Source organism: Dioscorea cayenensis, chromosome 20 (assembly GCF_009730915.1).
Source record: "Dioscorea cayenensis subsp. rotundata cultivar TDr96_F1 chromosome 20, TDr96_F1_v2_PseudoChromosome.rev07_lg8_w22 25.fasta, whole genome shotgun sequence".
Classification (NCBI taxonomy): domain Eukaryota; kingdom Viridiplantae; phylum Streptophyta; class Magnoliopsida; order Dioscoreales; family Dioscoreaceae; genus Dioscorea; species Dioscorea cayenensis.
This window is the reverse complement of record NC_052490.1, coordinates 12,748,702-12,754,977: the sequence shown is the minus strand read 5'-3', so window position 1 is coordinate 12,754,977 and position 6,276 is coordinate 12,748,702. Positions and strand designations below refer to the sequence as shown.

General features: G+C 39.7%; 2 non-coding genes across 2 annotated transcripts; one reads left to right on the top strand and one right to left on the bottom strand.

Annotated features, from left to right (window-relative positions):
- Positions 1-107, top strand: LOC120252064. Its single transcript, XR_005533615.1, has one exon. It is a non-coding gene; the product is annotated as a small nucleolar RNA R71 (small nucleolar RNA).
- Positions 108-5,910: 5,803 nt separating this feature from the next.
- Positions 5,911-6,017, bottom strand: LOC120252137. The gene has a single exon (XR_005533683.1). It is a non-coding gene; the product is annotated as a small nucleolar RNA R71 (small nucleolar RNA).
- Positions 6,018-6,276: the final 259 nt, after the last annotated feature.

Here is a 6,276-nt window from a genome sequence, read left to right as displayed (position 1 = left end):
AATCCATGTTGTGGGCACTTTCTCAGGAGCTTCTTGAACCTTTCCCATGTCTCAAATAGAGACTCCAATTCCAACTACACAAAGGATGAGATCTCATTCCTAAGCTTCGCTGAATTTCTGGGACGGAAATAAGGGGCAAAAAAAGCTTCTACCATCTAATCCCATGTAGTAATTGATGCTCTAGGTAATGAGTGTAGCCATTGCTTAGATTAGGGTTTTGATTCAAAAATAGAAAACATAAACTAAGGATTTTGTTTTATTGATTGAAAAGTAAAAATTTGGAGACATTTTAAAAAAATAAAAACATAATATTACGGTTTTGGTTGAAAAAAATTTGAGAGCGTGCCAAAAAGAAAAACATAAGATTATGGTTTTTGATTAAAAAAATAGGATATTTTTCGAAAAAGAAAAACATACGATTAATGTTTTTGATTAAAAAAATTAGCAAACATTTTGAAAAAGATATGATTATGGTTTTGACTCAAAAAAATAGAAGGTATTCTGAAAAAGAAAACTTACGATTAGGTTTTTGATTGAAAAATAAAAATGTTGGGAGATACTTGAAAAAATGTAGGATTAGTGTTTTTGATTGAACATAGGAGATATTCGAGAAAAATAAAAACATAGGATTAATATTTTTGATTAAAAAAATAGGAGGCATTCTAAAAGAAGACATAGGATTATGGTTTTGATAAAAAAAGTAGGAGATATTATTAGGTTTTTTTGATTGAAAAAGTTAGAGACATTCGGATTGGATTTGGGTTTTTGATTTAAAAAAATGATGAATAGGAGATGTTCGAGAAAAATAAAAACATGGAATTAGGGTTTTGATTCAAAAACATAGGAGACATTCCTAAACGATACCATAGGATTAGAATTTGATTCAAAGCCGATAAATAGGAGACCATTCGAAAAGAAAACATCGAATTAGTTTTTTTATTAGAAAATTGGAGGCATTGGGAAAAAACCATATGATTAAGGTTTTAATTCAGAAATAAAATATGAGATATCATGATAATAGAACATAGGATTAGTGTTTTGATTCTAATGTGGAAAATAAGAGACATTCTAAAATAGAAACACACACATAGGATTAGGGCATTGATTGAAAAATAAAAAAAAGGAGAAATTCTAAAAAGAAAAAATAGGATTAGGGTTTTGATTGAAAAGTAGGAGATATTCAGACAGGAAGACATAGAATTAAGGTTTTCATTCAAAACACAAAAATAGAACACTTTCCAAAAATAAAATCATAGGATTATGGTTTTGACTAAAAAAATAAGACATTCCGAAATAAACATAGGAATAGAATTTTGATTCAAAACTTGAAAAAAATAGGAGACATTCTAAAAATAAAACATTGGTTCAAAACAGTAAAATAGGAGACATTAAAAAAAAAACATAGCATTTGGGTTTTGTCTCAAACCTCAACAATGGGAGACATTCCGAAAAAAAAACATAGGAATATGGTTTTGATAAAAAATAGATAACATTTTGTACAGAAAACTTAGGATAATGTCTTTGATTAAAAAATAGGATACATTCCAAAAAGAAAACGTAGGATTGGGTTTTTGATAAAAAAACAAAGGAGACTTTCCAAAAAGAATATATAGGATTAAGGTTTTAATTGAGAAATAGTAGACATTCCTAAAGAAAGACATAGGATTAGGTTTTGATTAAAAGATAGGAGACATTTCCAAAACCAAAAAATAGTAGACTGGTAAGTGCTTGTGCGATATGAATGCGAAGCATTCATTCCTTATGTTGAGCATTACTTTTCTCATGTTTTTACATTAATATGTGTGTTTTTATGTTACTTTTATGCAGGAAGGGTTGTGAGGCCGAGTATGAACGAAATATGCCAATGTGGATCATAATGCACCTATTTTGGACGAGATCTTTCTAAGGTTCAAACACGAAGACATAGGACAGGTGTGAGATACTAGAATGTGTGCCAACCTCCTCACATTCGAGTGAGCACATCCATTTGGAGGGGCACAAAGGCAGTCACACTCGAGCATTCCGACTTATGCATATAAGAACAAGAGCTCCACCAACATGTATATCATTGAAGAAGCAAGTGATTCACGACGTGAACGTGTGCCCGTTTGTGTTACCCCGATGAAAGTATGGAATTGGGAAGTTATTCAGGTCGAAGACTGTAGCAGAGTAATGTAGCAAGTATTGGAGCATCAATGTTCACAGCCGGCTGAGAAATCAGAGAAACAGAGAATCCACACGGGCGTGTGGAAATTATCCATGTTCGTGTGGAAATTCCGCACGGGCACGTGTAGCGTCCACGCCCGTGGAGTTGCCCGATTCCAGCCCTATTTAAAGCCGATTCAGCCCCGATTTTTTTATTTTTTTCTCCATCTTTTCCCCAACTTGCGAGAGGGCTTTGGCTAGGGTTTTGAGGGGTATTGGCTAGGTTTTTGAAGAGGTTCTACGGCTATGACATCGTGCATCATTTGGAAGAATGTTATTGGGAGAGCTTTTGTTGTCATCGATCCGACGAGGTGTATCCTAGGCTGGACAAGTGATCCCTTACGACAAGTAGAGGTCTCTCCACAAGACCATTGACACGACCATCGAGGGGGTTTCTTTATGGATTCATTGCTTTTACATTCGATTTCTTTGATTGTACTTAGCTCCATGGAGTGTTAAACCCCTAGTGGGTACTTGGGTGATTGTGAACCATAGGATGTATTCGTTTCATTGAACTTCTTTATTATGCTTTCAATAAATTGATGTTTATTGTGAGTTCCAACTTTGAATGCTTGATTGTATGAACATTTCCCTTAGAGTGACACTAGGGTTGAGAGTTATTGTTGGTAACCTTGTGAGTGAGTGGCACACCACGAGCGTTAGACAAAGCTAGGTTGGAGAGTGTTGAGAGGGTGAGTCGAGAGGTACAGGAGCGTCCCCTTTCCCCTCCGACGTGATAGATTCTACCTCCGTTCCTCGAGTTCTTTGCGGACATAATAGAGTGAACGGTCTAAGGGATGAACCTCCGCTGGGGCCTACTTGCGCGTGCAATGGAGTGAAGTATTGAGGTGATCTTAGTATCTAGGGCTTAATTGTGGCTAGGGACCTTCCGCCTGGACCAAAGGGTTAGGTCTAAATCTAGGAAGAGATTTATCACTTGGAATCCCTAGAGCTAATTGCAACTCTATGCGAGTGTGAAGTGTTGAGATTGTTCGATTTCTTCTCCGGTATATGTATAGAGTTAGGCATAGTTGACCTTAGATTTGGGACTATGTTTGTAAGGATTTCAACGACTCACCATTGCATTGATTAGGAAGCATAATAGAGAGTTCTTGCACTTGAAGCGATTATCCTAGGTGAAGCATCATCCGAGTACCTGATAAGTGCTTGTGCGATATGAATGCGAAGCGTTCATTCCTTATGTTGAGCATTACTTTTCTCAGTTTTTTTACATTAATATGTGTGTTTTTATGTTACTTTTATGCAGGTAGGGTTGTGAGGCCCAGTATGAAGGAAATCTGCCAATGTGGACCATAATGCACCTATTTTGAAGGAGATCTTGCTAAGGTTCAAACGCGAAGACATAGGACAGGTGTGAGATGCTAGAGTGTGTGTCAACCTCCTCACATTCGAGTGAGTACATCCATTTGGAGGGGCACAAAGGCAGGCACACTCGACCATTCCGTCTTATGCATACAAGAACAAGAACACCACCAACATATATATCATTGAAAAAGCAAGTGATTCACGACGTGAACGTGTGCCCGTTTGCGTTACCCCGATGAAAATATGGAATTGGGAAGTTATTCAGGTCGAAGACTGTAGCAGAGAATGTAGCAACACTGTAGCAATTACTGCAACAGCACTGTTCACAGCTGGCCGAGAAATCAGAGAGACAGAGAATCCACATGGGCGTGTGGAAATTATCCACGCCGGTGTGGAAATTCAGCACGAGCGCGTGTACCGTCCACGGCCGTGGAGTTGCCCGATTCCAGCCCTATTTAAAGCCGATTCAGCCCCGATTTTGGTATTTTTTTCTCCATCTTTTCCCCAACTTACGAGAAGGCTTTGGCTAGGATTTCGAGGGGTGTTGGCCAAGGTTTTGGAGAGGTTCTACGGCTCTGACATCGCGATTCCATTAGGAAGAAGGTTGGTAGGGGAGCTTCGATCGAGGTGTATCCTATACCGGATGAAGGAATCCTTGGACGACGAGTAGAGGACTTTCCACAAGACCATCGACACGACCATCGTGGGGGTTTCTTTATGGATTCATTGCTTTTACATTCGATTTCTTTGATTGTACTTAGCTCCATGGAGAGTTAAACCCCTAGTCGGTACTTGGGTGATTGTGAACCATAGGATGTATTCGTTTCATTGAACTTCTTTATTATGCTTTCAATAAATTGATGTTTATTGTGAGTTCCAACTTTGAATGCTTGATTGTATGAACATTTCCCTTAGAGTGACACTAGGGTTGAGAGTTATTGTTGGTAACCTTGTGAGTGAGTGGCACACCACGAGCGTTAGACAAAGCTAGGTTGGAGAGTGTTGAGAGGGTGAGTCGAGAGGTACAGGAGCGTCCCCTTTCCCCTCCGACGTGATAGATTCTACCTCCGTTCCTCGAGTTCTTTGCGGACATAATAGAGTGAACGGTCGAAGGGATGAACCTCCGCTGGGGCCTACTTGTGCGTGCAATGGAGTGAAGCATTGAGGTGATCTTAGTATCTACGGCTTAATTGTGGCTAGGGACCTTCCGCCTAGACCAAAAGGTTAGGTCTAAATCTAGGAAGAGATTTATCACTTGGAATCCCTAGAGCTAATTGCAACTCTATGCGAGTGTGAAGTGTTGAGATTGTTCGATTTCTTCTCCGGTATATGTATAGAGTTAGGCATAGTTGACCTTGGATTTGGGATTATGTTTGTAAGGATTTCCACGACTCACCATTGCATTGATTAGGAAGCATAATAGAGAGTTCTTGCACTTGAAGCGATTATCCTAGGTGAAACATCATCCGAGTACCCCATCTTTATCGATTTCCTTGCCTCCTACTTACTTTTGCTATCTTATTTGTTGCTTTTAATTTCTGAGAATTGAATCATTACCACACTTATCATTGTTGATACTTCACATAGCTAAGAATCGAATTAAGTGTCTTTACTCTCTACTCCCTGTGGATTCGACCCCGCTCACCCGGGATTATTACTTTGACAAGCCCGTGCACTTGCGGGATATAAGCAAGGGGATCTTGTCATGTTTTTGGCGCCGTTGCCGGGGAGTTAGGCATTTAGAGATACTTTGCAATTTGTTTTCTTAGCTATTTCACTATACATTCTATTTCATATCTTCTTATTCTATCATCGTTCTGATTTTCTTTTTCTTTACTTTTGGTGCAGCTCCAGGTTATGACCCGAGGGAATCCATCAATATTGATTGAAGGAGACCCTGAGCTTGAACGTACACTTCGAAGGAAAGGGAAAGAACCTGTACAAGAACAGCCTAATCCAGCTAATTTGGAAGTAGAAGGATCTGACAACATGGCAGAACAAAATGAGCAACAACGAACACTATCCGATTATGCCAGACCTTCAGTGTTGGGGACACAATCGAGTATTATGCGTCCCCCAATTACAGCTCAGAATTTCGAGCGAAAGCCCGCATTCATCCATATACTGCAGCAGTTCACATAATTCAACGGTTTGGCCGATGAGGATCCAAACAGTCACATAGAGAGCTTCCTCGAGGTGTGTGACATGGTGAAGATTAATGGTGTGACGGATGATGCCATCAAGTTGAGAGCCTTCCCATTTTCCTTAAAGGGGCAAGCGAAGCAGTAGCTACACTCATTACTTAGAGCATCAATCACTACATGGGAGGAGATGGTAGAAGCTTTTCTAGCCCGTTATTTCCCTCCCGGAAAATCAACAATACTTAGGAACGAGATCTCATCCTTTATGCAGTTGGAATTGGAGTCTCTATTCGAGACATGGGAAAGGTTCAAGGAACTCCTGCGCAAGTGTCCGCAACACGGATTCCCGGAGTGGATGATTGTTCAAACCTCTACAATGGTTTGAACCCGAGTACAAGGCAACTCTTGGATATAGCGGCAGGAGGTACCTTAGGTAGCAAAACCCCCGACGAGGCTCGTCAATTGATTGAGGAAATGGTAGTTAAATAGTTACCAGTGGAACGCTAGGCAAAAGAAAAAAGTGGCCGGTCTCCATGAAACTGATGCGGTAACTTCATTGGCGGCCCAAGTGGAGAGTTTGAGTAAGAAGCTAGATCTTATAGCT